Source organism: Taudactylus pleione, unplaced genomic scaffold (assembly GCF_031769625.1).
Source record: "Taudactylus pleione unplaced genomic scaffold, aTauple2 ptg000391l, whole genome shotgun sequence".
Lineage (NCBI taxonomy): Eukaryota > Metazoa > Chordata > Amphibia > Anura > Myobatrachidae > Taudactylus > Taudactylus pleione.
The window spans coordinates 6,843,419-6,861,283 of record NW_028284792.1 but is presented as its reverse complement, the minus strand read 5'-3'; the positions used below and the strand labels follow the sequence as shown (position 1 = coordinate 6,861,283).

Below are 17,865 nucleotides of genomic sequence, written 5' to 3'. Positions count from 1 at the left end.
TTGGGGGGCCTTTTTGGCTATTAGGTGTGTAATTAATAAATTTGACTTACTCTTTTGTTACTCTCTCCCCCTTTGTCTTTGTTTTTATTTGACCATCTGAAAATGCATGTTGTTTTACAGATTTACAGTTTTCTTGAGTGTGAGGAAGTTGATCCCTTACCATGGTAATGGAAGAGAGAGAGCAAGGTAGACCTCTATATAACGAGGGATGGAAACAAAGTATTTCTACTTATTACTAAATGTTAACAGCTACAAAATGCAGCAATCCAATTAAAAGCTATTATCCAGTCTGTATAGATAGACAAATATTGTGCCCGATTCACTACGGAGCGGATAGCTGCGATTACGAACGGAGGGCTGCTACGAAAATATGCTACAGAAAGCAATCGCAAATCTATCGCACAGCCAGCATAGAGGCGCCCACTACAGCTATCTCACATCCGTAATACCTTGCAGTCCTGCATATACATCGGTAACATTGAGTAGCATCGGCCCCTCACGCAGTATTATTCACTAATAATGAATTACAAAAATAGAAAACGGGTTCCTGCACTCCCTGTACAAAGTCAGAATATGTTCAAACAGTAAAACCTATAGTCACAGTAAATAATGGTACCAATAGTCCTTAGACTCGGACTGTGGTGTCTAGGTCTGTGTTTCAGAGTGTTACAGCCAAACTTTCTGTGGACACTTCCTTTTCCTTATAGTGCTTCACTTGGATACTTATTAATGGGTGAAATACCTCTAAAAAATGAAAGTGAAGCTCCACATAGTGTATTAACCATGACATTTATTATAATTAAAATAGAAACCACCAGATTGGGCCTATTGGGAAAGGCACACTTGAAGACATGAAGGTCAGAATGGTAAACCCGGGTAAATCTCCTTCTAAGTGTGTGTCGATCTGAACGTCCAATCAGTGAGCAGTGGTACCCCTCCACCAACGCGTTTCGACCACTGAGGTCTCATACACTCCAATGTCACTTCTGATTCTCGCCATAGCACCAAAACTACCATACTCATATCAGTTGTCTGAACAGCAGCAGTGCTTGGTATGCTTAGCTTGTCCTAATTTAATGCAGTATTAGAATGTTTTATTATGTCAGACACATTTTTATTCTTCATGTCTATTATTATTGTTCCAATTCCATTCTAAATTACTGCTACAAATGTGTCCTTGCTCATCTAGCCTCAATACGCTATGCAGTGCAATATACTGTGACACTTGCATATCTGTGTGCAACTGAGGGCCTGATTCAGCAGTGCACGCAGATTCCCGATGTTTGGGGATCTTCGCAGGTGCCAGACCTGTTCTGCGAGTGTGCAGAATGGGTCCTGCTAACACGTTCGCAGACTGGCAGCAGACTGCCAGTGTTTGACATTCTGCTGCCGTTTGTGGGAGGGGGCTGCGATGCCCTCCATTTCCCAAAATGGAGGTGCATCTCCGCTGTTGCAGGGAGGGAAGAAGCCAGGATCCCCGTCAGCTGACGGAGATTTCCTGGCCTCTTTCTCTAAACTGCGGCGGCTGCATGTGGGACCCCATGGGTCACTGCAGCTGGCTGATGTTATGCAGACTTTCCGATGCTGCATTGGACAACACAGCTCGGATAAGTAATGCACAGGAGGCGTGATACCACCTGTGCATTACCATATCTGCAAGGATCGCAATTGCAAAGCTGCCTGCATGCAGCTTTGCAATTAAGATACTTACAGAATCAGGCCCAGAGTCAGCAATTGGAACTTGGCATGGCACATTCTGTTTATTTGACCCCAAATATAAAGACGAAGGGCCAAATGTGAGAGTGTGAGTGTTTAGAAAATGTGACACTTTTTAAACTCGGCCATTGTAATACAGTACAAGAATATGTAAACTTGCATGTATTTAGACTAAAAAAACCTCACGATTTAAACTCTCATCCAGATGTTTTCCCATTTTGAAGATAAAACTCGACCAATGTGAGTGTTTACTTCTAAACTTTAAAATTTTCTAAACTCTCACCCTATTATATTTGGCCCAAAGTATCTATACTTTTCTCATCCTACTTTACTACCTCTCCTCCCCTATATCCTCAAAAATCAGTAAAGCTCTGTCTCCTGTGCTCATCCCACCCTTAACTAAAAATCTGTAATCTCTCTTTCTGGTATCTTTCCATCACTCAGTTGGAGTACTGCAAAACTCAGTCTTAGGCTTTTCTCAATCTATACCACTCTTGGCAAACGAATCAGCTCTTTCGGTTTTCAGTATCACCTGTACATGGACGATACTCATATATACCTATGCTCCCCAGATTTGTCACTATCTGTACTGGTCTGTGTCACTGAATGTCTTTCTGCCATTTTATCATGGTTGGCATCTCGCCACCTCAAACTTAACATGTACAAAACAGTATTAATTATATTTCCACTGGCCAATAGTAGTTACCAACCTGATATCTCTATCACTGTTTATAACTCGACAATCAACCTCACCCCACAAGCCCTCCGATTAGGTTTCATCCTTGACTCTGAACTGTGCTTTGTTCCCCACATTCAATCTGTCTCAAATCATGTTACATACATCTAAAACACATATCCAAAATTTTAATATATTTTACCTTAGACACTGCAAAACTCTAATCCATGCACTCACTGGACCTCATTCAGAGGCGGTCGTTAGATGCAAGCGGTCGCTCTGAATGAGGATGGCCGTTTGCATCTTGTAGTGCCGCCTCTTGGTCGATCGCTAAGCTGTGGGTTACCACCCACAGCTCTAGCAACCGACCAGGGTGACCATCGCGACCATCGGGGCTTGCGACGAGACCCTAAGGTTGGGTCTCGGCACTCGCAAGCCCCAGGGAGTTTCCTGCTCTGATCGAGCAGGAAGCTCCCCACTGACATCACTGCTGATGTCAGTGGGGCTGCCCCCAAATGGTAGGCATTCCTTCGGGAACGCATCCGTTTGGCCGGCCATGCCCCCTGCCCGCCTCCCAAACGGGGCGAGCTGTCACTCACCATCGACAGCTCGCCCCATTTGGTGCGAGACCCTTAGCGACGGAGCGCCCATCGCTAGCCGGGTCTCGCACATGCGCATGTCCCCAGTGGGGGAACATCGACCCGGTTGCGAGCGCTCAGCGCTTGCGACCAGGTCTGAATGACCCCCATTATCTCCCGCATTGACTATTGCAATAGTCTCCATACTGGTCTTCCCAAAAACAGGTTGCCACTAGAATTCAATGTAAAACACTTTTACTTGCACATAAAGCTATTAACCAAACCACATCAACATTCATCTCTTCGCTTATCTCAAAATATCTCCCATCTCCACTCTGCAATCTGGGTGGACCAATTTGCAATATGTAGCACCTAACCTTGTGTATCAACACCTATTTCCTTATAGACTGTAAGCTTGCGAGCAGAGCCCTCTTACCTTTTATGTCTATCTGTTACTACCCAGTTTTGTTCTATTAATGTTGTTTCCAATTGTAAAGCGCAACAGAATGTGCTGCGCTATATAAGAAACTGTTAAATTAATTTTAAAAAGCTGCAGCTGTTGCATCGTAGAACGTTGCATGCTGATTGAGACACTAAGTCGCACACAGATATACTGTACAAGTGTCACACACACAAAATTAATCAGCACAGTCTCCTGGTGCATCTTAGTCACATCGCATTGTGACTTCGATGCATTTTCGTCAATAAGATGCAAAAAAACTCCCTGCGCTAGCACAGTCGCACGGGTCCAGGCGTGGCAAGAGGGGCTGTTTTACGTGATTGCAGCAAAGATGAGAACACATCTGAATATACTTTATTTCCAAGCACATTTGGGATTACATGTACAAATTCACTCTGTTCACCATATAATCAAAACCTTATTTTTAGAATGCTAAAAGCAGAAAATGTCTCCCTATAAGATTTCTTGAACTGCAGAATCCATGCCGTGAATATTGTGTTTCTAATTACACTTCTTTATTTGTTTAGAACCCTTACAATTGTTTCTCATCCAGCGCAGTTTTTTTCGATTTTGTATTTGTGTGGAGTGAGCAATTTCTCCTTTTTTTAACTGCAGGAGGTTTCGTAGCATTTGGTGGTTACAGACGCTGGAGAAATATGTTTGAGTAAAAGTGATTTTTAAGGCAGTATTTGCTAGTTTTCAAGCATATGTATTTATTATTATATGGGTTAATCCAAGGATTAGAGGTAAACTATTTTTTGTTCCTAAAAGAGCAGGAGGCCTTTTATCAACTTCTGAAACTACAATCTGTTTGTTGGAATATGTGTGTACAGCAGGCGGTGATATGGCAAAGTGTAGGTACACACCAGTGCATGCCCTGAGTCAACGAACAGCCTACTACTTAAATAGTGGAGTTGTTTATTTTATAGCAATTTGAAATGTACAGCCGTACCCACGGTTATGCATACACAGACTTATTACAAGGAGCAGAGCATACAGGACACCAGCTGGTGACTGTATGTGTGTAGCAGTACAGGATGCAAGTGGTACCAGCATCTCTAGGCATCGTGGCTCAGCGGTAATACTGGGTCTTCCACATCCTTTTTCCATTGTGGTGCTCCAGCATAGAAACAAGATGGTGCCATGTATGCTCAGAAGTTTGGTTGGTGGCCATCTTGATTAGGGACTTTAAGCCTCCTTGTAGAACCAATATGGAGTATGCACAGTAGCGCTCTCCAGCTTCAAAACTGTTTCCTGGATTTGTCAGGTAAATCATTGTTTGGCTGCTGTAGAATATACACTACATCCCCCCATCCGCCCTTTTTTTTGCATAATATAATTTGACTTGTCTTCAACATACCAAAAATTGTGAAAAGCCCACTGTCTGTCTGGTAGCTGAGAATTTGGTAATTAATTTGGGTTAAACATAAACTGGCTACTCATTTAGGCATGACATGTGTTTTTCAAAGCCCTCTTTTCCCATCTGAGATAAAGATGTTCTTGCCTTTTTTAGCTACAAGAGGGCCTGATTTGGGGAAACCATATGTCATGTGAAGGATCCCATACAAGGTGCGATGGCACCGTGCAAGGCGACAGGGGATCCGTCGTCCCACGTATCGGTGGTCCGCACACATGGTGCGATCGGGTGGCCGACTGTCCGATATGCCGGCTCCCCCCTCTCTCACCCGCATAGCAATCCATGGGATCGCACATCCCATCCCCTGATCTTATGGTTCTGCAGAAAGATCAGGGGGTGCGATGTACAACCCAATGGGGAGCGCGCTCGGCCCAACATCAGGGCCATACACTGTGCGATATAGCAGGCAAATCGCACCAATCAGTCAGATCGCCTGCTTTATCACCCTGTGTATGGGGGCCTTAAGAATGTTATTATATTCAGTGTTTAATGTTCCATATAAAAGATGTTAAATTTAAAATTTCCCAGCAACAGAAAGAGGACTTGGATGTTCATGTGACTCTCAAATGGTGTTCTAAATATTTTGCTCAATCATCCATTGGCGGTTGCTTTCCTCCTAAATTATTTTGTATCCAAACATTTCACCATTATCACACTGGGGCTCAGTTAGGTGTTGATGCATATACACCTTTGGCGCATGTAGAAAATATGTATATGCTTCCAGTGGTGTAAATATGGTATTTGGAGCCCAGGGCAAATGTAAAAATGGAGCCCCCCTCCCCCCACTATGTGCGCGTGCAAAAAAATGGGCGTGGTCAAAGGGGCGTGACCACTTAAAAATGGGGCGTGTCAACATGACACACATACACCTTTCTCGTCACTGAACATTCCTTTCCATTCCATATGCACCTTAACCCCAGTAGTGCCCCTTATACAGTCCCCCCTATGCAGTGCCCCCAGTATTGGTCTCTCCTATGCAGGCCTTCAGTAGTGCCCCTTGTACAATACCCCCAGTAGTGGTCCCTCTTATGCAGGCCCCCAGTAGTGCCCCTTGTACAGTACCCCCAGTATGCAATGTCCCCAGTAGTGGTCCCTCTTATGCAGGCCCCCAGTAGTGCTCCTTGTACAGTACCCCCAGTAGTGGTCCCCATTATGCAGGCCCCCAGTAGTGCCCCTTATACAGTGCCTCCAGTAGTAATCTCCCTTCTGCAGTGCCCTATGTAGTGGTCCGCCCTATGCAGTGCCCCCCCTAGGGACCCTTATACAGTGCCCCCAGTAGTGGTCCCTCTTATGCAGGCCCCCAGTAGTTGTCCCCCCTATCCAGTGGCCCATGTAGTGGTCCTCCCTATTCAGTGCCCCCAGTGCAGTGTCCCTTGTGCCTCCAGTAGTAAGCCCCTTATATAGTGCCCTCAGTAGTAGACTCCCCTATGCAGTGCCCCAGTAGTGGTCCACCTATGCAGTGTCCCTTATATAGTGCTCCCAGTAGCAGTCCCCCCTATGCAGTGCCCCCCCAGTAGTAGCCCCCCTATGCAGTGCCCCCAGTAGTGGTCCCCGATGGAGTGTCCCCAGTAGTGGTCCCCCCAGTGGTGCCCCCAGTAGTAGTCCCCCCATTAGTGCCCCCAGTAGAGGTCCCCCCCATTAGTGCCCCCAGTAGAGGTTCCCCCCATTAGTGTCCCCAGTAAAGGTCCCCTCCATTAGTACCCTCGTTACAGGTCCCCTCCATTAGTGCCCCCACTATAAGTCCCCTCCATTAGTGCCAGTAGTATAGGTTCCCTCCATTAGTGCCCCCAGTATAAGTGCCCCAGTATAGGTCCCCTCCATTAGTGCCCCCAGTATAAGTGCTACCAGTATAAGTGCCCCCAGTATAGGTCCCCTCCATTAGTGCCCCCAGTTGTGTGTGTTAGAATGCACAGCATGAGCCTGCCTGCCCCCCTCCTCCAAGCGCTCAGGGAGAGGGAAGGGGCTTTGCTGTGCAGCACAGGACTGGCGCTGGGAAGCCTAGTGCCGGTCCTGTGTAAATGTGTAGTGATGACCGCACTTAGGCCCTCATTCAGAGCCGCTCGCTATTTGCGGTCGTTCGTTCTAAAACAAGGGGTGGCTATTCAAATGAACTGTTCGCTAATTGCGGTCTGTTCACGCCTCTAAGTCTGAACGTGCGAGCAAAACTTGCTTTTGTAATTTGGAAAAATACGCCCCCTTGCCGCTCGCACCATACGTCATGTCCGCTATTTATTAGATTAATCGAGTACATCGAACAGCGTATGAAATGCTCGCTATTCTTGTGGCTGGTTTTTTCAACCGCTATTTTGCGAGCAGTTCGGAGTAAAAAAAACCAAGTGACGTGGTCAATGACGCTGCTGTATTAATTATGCACTCCCTTAAAACGCCCGTTTTGACCTTTAAGCACGCCTGCGATCTAATTCCACACCCCCGTTTTCAAACACCTTCCCCTGTTACCACCCACATACGCCTCCTTCTGTCACTCAAAATAGCAGGCATTCGCTATATAGCGAACAAACGATTTTCGGCCGCACTGACTGGTTCGCGCATGCGTATTAAAATCCGTACGCATGCGCAGATGTGCGAACATCGGTCAGAACGAACGAGCAGCCGTTTATGAGCGGCTCTGAATCAGGGCCTTACTGCGGTCGGCACTACACTGACTAACTAGGACGGGCCGGTACCGTGGCCGGCGGCGGTCCCACGGCACCTAGGGTACGTGCCCTGCTCACCCTGCCCTAGTTACACCACTGTATGCATCCATATTTAGAGTTGAGCTTTCAATGTGAACTCAAAAAAGTGCTACTTTCTCCAGGCATGCATATATATATATTGCATATATATATATGTGTTAGGCATCTGCATTAGTATGCAATGCAGAAGTGGATTTACCATATTGACTTACAACCTAATAATGTAATACAATCATATTTTTTACAATCATTATGTTAAGTAGAAATAGAATAATACTGCCAGATACTCAAGAAAGAATAATAATAAAAAAGATAAATCTGTATTTACCATAGATTAAAAAAAAAATGCTATACTGCATCCGCTGTTTATTCCATTAAAAATAAACTTACTTTCATGCACCAGTCCATATGGAAATGTAAAGTAATGCTGTTAATTTGTTTATCTAATATAGCCACAATGCCAGGTAATGAAATTCAGGTAAAGGAGGTCAATCTGCAAATAGACAATAGACTAAACTGCTTTACAGTTATCATCACCATTCTCACAAGAAATATGTCTCCTGAAAGATGTATCTGTTCACCTTTAACTGAATGACACTTTTTTGAACATGCTCTTACTGTATTCCATATGTATTCCCGCACTTTCCCTCCCACGTACTTCCTCTCCAGATGTACTGTAAGTAAATCAAAAGACGAAGATATTCAAACTGCTTTATACTCACCTACATTTTTTTGGTGTGCATGCTCACTTTTTAAATGTGTATCTTCCAGAAAAAAAAATACATCAGATACATATAATTCTAAATTAATTTGATTGCAACCAGATTTATTTTCAGGACTTTCCTGACCAAAGGACAATATGATCCAAATATGGTGGTCTTTTCCAGCATTTTCACTGGACCCCAAATTACTGCCTCTTGCTAAGAATTTGTAAACTAGAATTTATTAATGTTAACTAATATACAGTATGTGGGGACTTTGACTTAAGGAAGAAATTACCCTATGCATTTTATCACACAACTTCATCAGGGGTATCAAGCGTGACGTCCCTGATGGTTGACTGCTTTTCTCCAGGACACAAAAATTAGTGGTGACTTCTAATATTTGTAGTAATTTACAGGAGGTGGGACAGTATTCCTTACAATTAGGGATGTGCAGGCTCGGTTCTACTCGGTTCCGTTCGTTTTTTTTCCCCGAATCTTATTGGGTTTCAGCTGTCACGAGTTTTGGATAGCCAATAAGATTCGGTAAAAAAAAATGAACGGAACCGAGTAGAACCAAGCCTGCACATCCCTACTTACAATACACATGCTTTAATAATGAACAATACATTGATGACAACAGAATTTGAACGTCAGAAGTGCCTCATTTATTAACGAGTTTTATCACCAAAACGAGTGATACACTTCACTGTGTATGAAAATGGTGCTCTAGCCAATCAGCTCCCAACTGTCAACTGTTAGAAAAATGACAGTTGGGAGCTGATATCCTGGAGCACCATTTATCATACACAGTGAAATGTATCACTCGTTTTGGTGATAAAACTCGTTAGTAAATGGAGGCCTATATTAGAGTTTCATGATCCCACTGCAGCATGATGTAATGTTACTACGGCGTTTTACCTGTAATCGGATTTGTTATGCATAAACCGTGGTGCTCCTTCACTTTATTATAATTGATTAGATAATAAAATGTTCTCACCAGGGATATATATAACATGCTAAGTGATCATTTGCAATATTATGTTGTTCGCATAACAATTCATGTCACAAACTGTGGCCTTTATATTCAGTGCATAGTGTTGCATTGATAAAACAGAGGTAGTTTGTAACAGAATATTTCAAAGCAATGGCGTTGGAGAGAAACAGGATTATATTTTCCAGGATCACAGCACAATATTTCCATAATGAAATATGCATACAGAGAACAGGCTAATTAATGGACCTGCGTCGATTTCTGTGAAAAGTCATTGGAAATATAAAACCAAAATACATTTATTTATAGAGAGGCACCAATGCATATTTTATTTTCCTTTTTCCTCAGTGGTCTGAAGTGAATGTGCTCGGAGAGAGTATTGGCCAGAAATTTAAATTACAAAAGCATTTCTCCCAGTGAGAGGAAGAGAAAGGGTCATGTATCTCCTACAGTACATCAGCCATACATTTGACAATCATTGATAAACTTGAGGGCTGAGAATGTGTACAGGTAGCATCGAGTTAGCAGATAGCTTTGATTTCCAGCTACATCTGGCATTGGGGGAGGGAATAATCTCAAATTCAAATTAACAGATTGATTCAGAGATGTACGCTATTCCGATGTTTACTTTTTTGAGCGATAATTGCAATCTGCATGCATCTGAGTCAGATGGCGAATGCTTCAAGTTGCATTACCGTAGTCGCTCGCAGCGACTATTTACTTGCAGTGTGATTGACAGGGAGCGTTTGGGGGTGGTAAAGGGTAGTGGCGGCAAAGAACTCTTTGTGTCTCGACTCTTTCCGGGGCGTGTCACAGCCTGCATCTGCGATTCTGTATGCAGTAAAAGTTGCTCCTGCATCTCTATACACAAGGCCATTCAGAAGTCACATTATTAAGGATCTGTGTCTAGGTATGCAGATGTTTGGATTTGCAAAGCCGCAGGTGGGCATCTCAATACTTTCCTCGCACAGCAGCTGCGTACAGGATTGCAGCTGTGATGGTTTTACCGTATAACTCTGAATCAGTCCCTAAGTCGTATTAGCACTGTTCTCCAACCAGTATTGCTGGATCCTGGTGCAGTCCCACCATATGTGTAAGAAGAACCCTTTTAGTTACATTCTCTCTAGGTCATATCAGATGTACTCCATAACATATAACAAAGCTTTACTACCTTGTTATACTAAGGGAAAAAGCACATTGTTGACATTTCTTTATTGCAGTCATTCATAAGATGAATGAACTCCCCTTAAAATATCTATTCACTCTGCCCGTATTAAGGACACTGTCGGATTCGCACAGTGAATGCGTCCCAATGGATTACCATTGTCACTCTCAGTGAGGAGTTATTTGCAAACTGATTTACATACAGGGACCCTTTGTGGTGGCAACGGGGGTTCGACTCAAACACATGCATGTCGTGACCATTTTGGGGGTGTGTCTCATCTTTGGGGCGATCCTGTATGCAGTTGTAAAGGCTCTGGCATCTCAGACCATAGTTTCGCTAAACTTTGCTAATCGACTGACGCTGCATCTTTATACAGAGGTAAAAACAGCTCTGTGCTCTATACAGAAACTAGCATAAGAAAAATATATATTAAACTGAATATAAAAGTAGAAACTGCAATTGTGACATATATACGACAAGGAGATCCAGGTGTGGTGTCACCAGCGTTACTAATTGTACAAGTCCTGTGAGTGCCACAGCCTCCCTTCTCTGTATACCATTCATCTGAGGGCACCCATGCACCAAAGTATTCGTGAAGTGTGTGTGTGTGTGTATGTATGTATGTATATACATATTAGGGGTGTGCACCGGCCACTTTTCGTGTTTTGTGTTTTGGTTTTGGATCTGGATCTTTCTTCATGTTTTGGATCTGGATTGGTTTTGCCAAAACCACCCATCCGTGTTTTGGGTTCTGGGTTTTGTGTTTTCGATCTGTATTTTTTTTAAAAAAAGCATAAAAACAGCTAAAATCACAGAATGTGTTGGTTTTTCTGCTCCTATGCTATTATTAACCTCAATAACCTTAATTTCCACTAATTTCCAGTCTATTCTGAACACCTCACACCTCACAATAGTGTTTTTATGTCCAAAAGGTTGCACCGAGGTAGCTGGATGACTATGCTAGCGACACGAGTGGGCGGCACAAACACGTGACCCATCTAGGAGTGATACTGCAGTGGCAGACAGGATGCCAGTTTGAAAAACTAGGCCCCAAACTGTACATAATGCAAAGAAAAAAAAGAGGTGCAAGATGGAATTGTCCTTGGGCCCTCCCACCCACCCTTATGTTGTATAAACAGGACATGCACACTTTAACAAAGCAATCATTTCAGCGCCAGGGTCTGCCACACAACTGTGGCTGAAATGATTGGTTCGTTTGGGCCCCCACAAAACAAGCTGGCAATTAATCTGTCCCTGCACAAACTGGCTCTACGGAGGCAAGATGTCGTCCTCATCCTCCTCATCCACCGATTCCTCACCCTCTTCAGTGCTGTGTACATCCTCATCCTCACAGAGTATTAACTCGTCCCCACTGGAATCCACCACCACAGGTCCCTCTGTACATTCTGGAGGCTTGTCTCCCTGGAAGAGTTGATAATTCATTTTTATGAACATCATCTTCTCCACATTTTGTGGAAGCAACCTCCTACGCCTTACGCTGACAAGGTTCCCGGCTGCACTAAACACTCTTTCGGAGTACACACTGGAGGGGGGGCAACTCAGGTAAAATAGAGCCAGTTTGTACAGGGGCCTCCAAATTGCCTCTTTTTCCTGCCAGTACAGGTATGGACTGTCTGACATGCCTACTTGGATGCTGTCACCGATGTAATCCTCCACCATTCTGTCAATGGTGACAGTATCATATGTAGTGACAGTAGACATGTCAGAAATTGTTGCCAGGTCCTTCAGTCCGGACCAGATATCCAAACTTGGTCCTGCCTGCCCTGCATCACCGCCAGCGGGTTGCTTAGGATACCTAAGTTTTTTCCTGGCAGCCCCAGTTGCGGGAGAAAATGAAGAAGGAGCTGTTGACGTGTCACGTTTCGCTTCAGCTGACAGTGTTTTCACCAGCAGGTCTTTGCACCTCTGCAGGCTTGTGTCGGCCAGAAAGAGAGACACCACATAGGCTTTAAACCTAGGATCGAGCACGGTGGCCAAAATGTAGTGGTCTGATTTCAACAGATTGACCACCCTGGAATCCTGGCAAAGCGAATGAAGGGCTTCATCCACAAGTCCCACATGCTGAGCGGAATCGCTCCATCTTAGCTCCTCCTTCACTTTCTCCAGCTGCTTCTGCAAAAGCCTGATGAGGGGAATGACCTGACTCAAGCTGGCAGTGTCTGAACTGACTTCACGTGTGGCAAGTTCGAAGGGCTGGAGAACCTTGCACAACACGGAAATCATTCTCCACTGCGCTTGAGTCAGGTGCATACCCCTCCTTTGCCTATGTCATAGGTGGATGTATAGGCTTGAATGGCCTTTTGCTGCTCCTCCATCCTCTGAAGCATATAGAGGTTTGAGTTCCACCGCGTCACAACCTCTTGCTTCAGGTGATGGCTGGGCAGGTTCAAGAGTGTTTGCTGGCGCTCCAGTCTTCGGCACGCAGTCGCTGAATGGCGAAAGTGGCCAGAAATTTTTCGAGCCACCCAAAGCGTCTCCTGCACGCCCGTCGCTTTTCAGAAAATTCTGCACCACCAAGTTTATTGTGTGAGCAAAACATGGGACGTTCTTGAATTTCTAAGGGGGGTAAGCCACTGGGCGATGATTTCCCTCAGTTTCTCTAAGAGGTTGTCGGCGGTGTGCCTCTTACTGAAACCGGTGATACACAGCGTAGCCTGCCTTGGAACGAGCTGGCGTTTCTGAGATGCTGCTACTGGTGACGCTGCTGCTGTTGCTGCGTAAGGTGATACATCTACCCAGTGGCCTGTCACAGTCATATACTCCTTAGTCTGCCCTGTTCCACTTGTCCACATGTCCGTGGTTAAGTGGACATTGGGTACAACGGCATTTTTCAGGATACTGAGGACACTTTTTCTGACATTTCTGTACAGTCTCGGTATCGCCTGCCTAGTGAAGTGGAACCTAGATGGGATTTGGAACTGGGGACACACTACCTCCATCAATTGTCTTAATCCCACTGCACTAATGGCGGATACCGGACGCAGGTCTAACACCAACATAGCAGCCAAGGCCTCAGTTATACGTTTTGCTTCAGGATGACTGCTGTCGTACTTCATCCTCCTCGCTAAGGACTGTTGGAGGGTCAATTGTTTAGTAAAAGTAGTGGTGTTCCTACTTCCTCCCTGGGATGATGAACGACTCCCAGCAACAGCAGCAGCGGCAGCAGGAGGCATAGCAATGCAGGATCCTCCGGAGGAATCCCGGATAGGAGAGTCAGTCATGCCAGTGACATGGCCTGCAGGACTACTTCCGATCCTGACTAAGGAGGAAATTGACGAGGAGGGAGTTGATGGTGTGGTTTGCAGGTGCTTGGATACAACAGGACAACGGGATTTAGGTGTCCCTGGACTGCTTACGGTCTTAGCCAAAGTTTCTGAACTTGACAGTAACTTTTTATGAACGCGCTGCAGGTGCCGTATAAGGGAGGATATTCCTAGGTGGTTAACGTCCCTACCCCTACTTATTTCACCTTTACATATGGTACATATGGCAAGACAGTTGTCCGGATTTGGATAGAAATATTGCCAGACCAAAGAGGTGGAATGTTTGGTCTTCTGCCCAGGCATGACCGTGATGGGCTTTTTCATCCCACGGACAACAACTGTCTCCCCCGGAGCCTGATTTAAACAAACCACATCACCATCAGAATCCTCCTCGCCAACTTCCTCCTCAGCGCCAGCTACACCAGTATCCTCATCCTGTTGTACTTCAACAGTGACATCTTCAATTTGCATATCAGCAAGTGGACTGTGGGTGCTCCTTTCAGCACTTGCAGGGGGCGTGCAAATGGTGGAAAGAGCCACCTCTTCCCGTCCAGTGCTGGGAAGGTCAGGCATCGCAACCGCCACCACACTTGGACTCTCCTTGGGGATTTGTGATATCTTCTTAGAACGCACAGTTCTTTGCTGTGCTTTTGCCAGCTTAACTCGTTTGATTTTTTTAGCGGGAGGAGGGCTTACATCGTCATGTGAAGCTGAACCACTAGTCATGAACATACTAGTCATACTAGTATGACACACACTAGTCATAGGGAAAGACCTTAGCCGTTCCTTGCCACTCCGTGTCATAAATGGCATATTGGCAAGTTTACGTTTCTCTTCAGATGATTTAAATGAACTTTCTCATTTGGGATTGTATGTGGCCTCTACTATGACATTGGGCATCAGCCTTGGAAGACGACGTTGATGGCATGTTATCGTCTATGTCATGACTAGTGGCAGCAGCTTCAGCACTAGGAGGAAGTGGTTCTTGATCTTTCCCTATTTTATTTTTATCGGAGAAAGTTTGGTCCTCCATTTATGTTATATCGATTTGATATATACGTGCGGCTAAGGCGCACACAAACACAGAAAATATTTTTTTATTTTTGCTGGAGAGTGTGCACTTTGTGGGTTACACCACCCTTTAAGAAATGAGCCAGCCGGCTCTTTACTTATGGGACACAGGCGCACGCTTGGCGCTGCTCCTTTGTTAATACACGTGCAGCCACAGTGCACACAATTCACAAACACAGAAAATGTTTTTATTTTGCTTGGAGTGTACTTTGGGGGTTACAGCACCCTTTAACGGTCAAGCCAGCCGGCCCTTTACTTATGACACAGGCGCACGCTTGGCACTACTTTGTTGATGCACGTGCGGCTACTGCGCACACAATTCACAAACACAAAAAAATATATATTTTTATTTTGTTTGGAGTGCCCTTTGGGGGTTACAGCACCCTTTAGCGGTCAATCCAGCCGGCCCTTTATTTATGGGACACAGGCGCACGCTTGGCACTACTTTGTTGATGCACGTGCGGCTACTGCGCACACAATTCACAAACACAAAAAAATATATTTTTTTATTTTGTTTGGAGTGCCCTTTGGGGGTTACAGCACCCTTTAGCAGTCAATCCAGCCGGCCCTTTATTTATGGGACACAGGCGCACGCTTGGCACTACTTTGTTGATGCACGTGCGGCTACTGCGCACACAATTCACAAACACAAAAAAATATATTTTTTTATTTTGTTTGGAGTGCCCTTTGGGGGTTACAGCACCCTTTAACGGACAATCCAGGTGGCCTTTTACTTATGGGACACAGGCGCACGCTTGGCGCTGCTCCTTTGTTGATGCACGTGCAGCCACAGTGCACACAATTCATAAACACAGAAAAAATATTTTTTTTTTTGCACTTGGGGGGAGCACCCCTGACGGACAGATCACCCCCTGGACAACACTACAGCACCCCTTTAGGACTGGGACACTGCACAGGACTTTGGAGTGGACACAGCTCCTATGGACAACTGACTGCACAACACAGTCCAGCCAGCCCCTATGGACTTTGAAGTAGTGGACACAGCCCCCTATTGACAACAGCAGCACAGTGCAGCACAGCACAACACTACACTGCACTACACTACACTGCACAGCCCAGCCAGCCCTAACTCCCACCCTCCCTCTTCACTGTCCACAGCCGAGTGAGAAAATGGTGCCGACGCGGGTACCTTATATAGGATCCAAAACCCGCGAGACCCGGAAGGCGGGATGATGACGTTTTGCCTCGATTTCAGTTCCGAGTCAGGCGGGAAAAGTCGAGCCTGACTCGGATCGGCCTCGGATCGGGGGGGCTCGGGGGGGGTTCAGATTTCAGAAATCCGAACCCGCTCACCCCTAATAGATATATATATATATATAATATATATATATATAATATATATATATATATATAATATATATATATATATATATATAATGTGTGTGTATATGAAACAAGTTAAAACGTATGTCCTAATAAAACAGTTAGCAACAGATGTGCCCGTTTATGTTTGTGGAAAACAGTAATTTTAAAATGCATAAGCAGCTTGGCTTATGCATTAATCTTGAAATTTTAAATTGATGCAGAAATGGATCATTTATTATTATCATTTAATAAAGTGGTAAGAGTAATGTGTGAATTGGAGATTGAGAGCAAGATATAATCTTCATAGGTATTTTATTTTCATAGTAAACTATTGAAATACTAGCATTATCTGTGTTACATTTGACCCTGTTGACCTGTGGCATGATTTCTAAGGCAAGAAAATGAGGTGACACCCTTGCCTGGTACCATTCTTAATATGAGCATGGATGATACAAATACAAACCATTTCATCAAGACTGAGTTATGTTGATATATAGAGCTGAATTCCTTTAAAAAGCTCACTGTGAAAATTGTATTCTGCTGTCCTCATAAAGATACTACCAACGTAATTGAAGGCATTTGAACAGCACTCGCAGTAGAAATTTAGTCCAGTCCAGTGACAGGGGGGACAAGGGTGCACCCTTACCGCGGCTCAGAGTATCAGCGACACAAAAAATGGGACCGCAGCACCTATTAATACTTTTTAAACTGTCTGCTCTGCTTACCAATTAACTAAAAACGAATTAACAAACCGCAATAACCTTCCCCCTCACTGGGTACTCCGTCACTTTTTACGGTTGTGGTGCTGCCAGTGTTGTGATGTCATGTCGCTGCTGATATTCAGCTCTGTGCTGGCCCCTCTCTATCTGCTAATGCTGATGCCGCTGAGGAGCAGCCTGGCTCAGCAGGAAAACCAGCTCCCGCAGGGCACTCTGTCACAGACTCGGTCAGAGGGCATACAGCCAGCAGCAGCCGCCCATAGACCCACTGCTGTCCCTGCAGACACGAGACGCCCTAGCTGTGGTGTGATGTTTGGAGGAGGGTCGAGGGAGGATGGCCCCCAGAGATATCAGTGTACTGGACCTCAAGATTTCTGCTGCTGGCTCTGATTTAGTCTAATTGATCTGTTGAACCTGGTCATTGTCCTTGAAGGATCATCAATGGTTTGCCAGCCTGGAATAAATATGATTTGCTGAACCCCGTACACACCCAAACTGTTGGGTACTAAGTCCCGGCTCGGATTACTTTGGGGTTCTGAGTAGAACAGAGTCCAGACTCTGGTCTTCTCACCAAGTTCGGAAATCAATCTAAAACCGGATCGTATTTTGGGTTTGCATTTATGTCCCTCCCTCATGATTTTCAGGTGCTGAGAGGTATAAAAACAGGCCCAAATTTCATGATTTTAGTTGTTTTTATCAATTTTTCAAGAAATCCAAAACTGAAACCAAACTAAAACTCAAAGTTGATTTAGAACCAAAACCAAAGCCAGGGGTCTACGCACATCTCTAGATTAGATTAAATCCAACCTGCTCAGGGTGTGCCATTTAGGAAAGAGTATTAAGTCTGACAGAAAGTTATACTTTTTTTTATATCAATATTAAAAAAGAAGGATGACGGTAGTTAGAAAATAGATTGGTGCCCTTATTTCCTTTGGGGATACAACATCAAAATAGGCTCCCTCTAATATTGACGTTGAATAATGCTGTTCATTTCAGAATCGTGATTTCTTATAATGAAGTGAATCTAATTATCATTATCACAAAGCTTCCTGTCTTTTCCAACAT

At 44.7% G+C, this 17,865-nt stretch overlaps 1 protein-coding gene across 2 annotated transcripts in view; it reads left to right on the top strand.

The window, feature by feature from the left end:
• Window positions 1-17,865, top strand: part of CALN1 (calneuron 1) — a 384,359-nt gene that overhangs the window by 43,729 nt on the left and 322,765 nt on the right. The window lies entirely within an intron of this gene.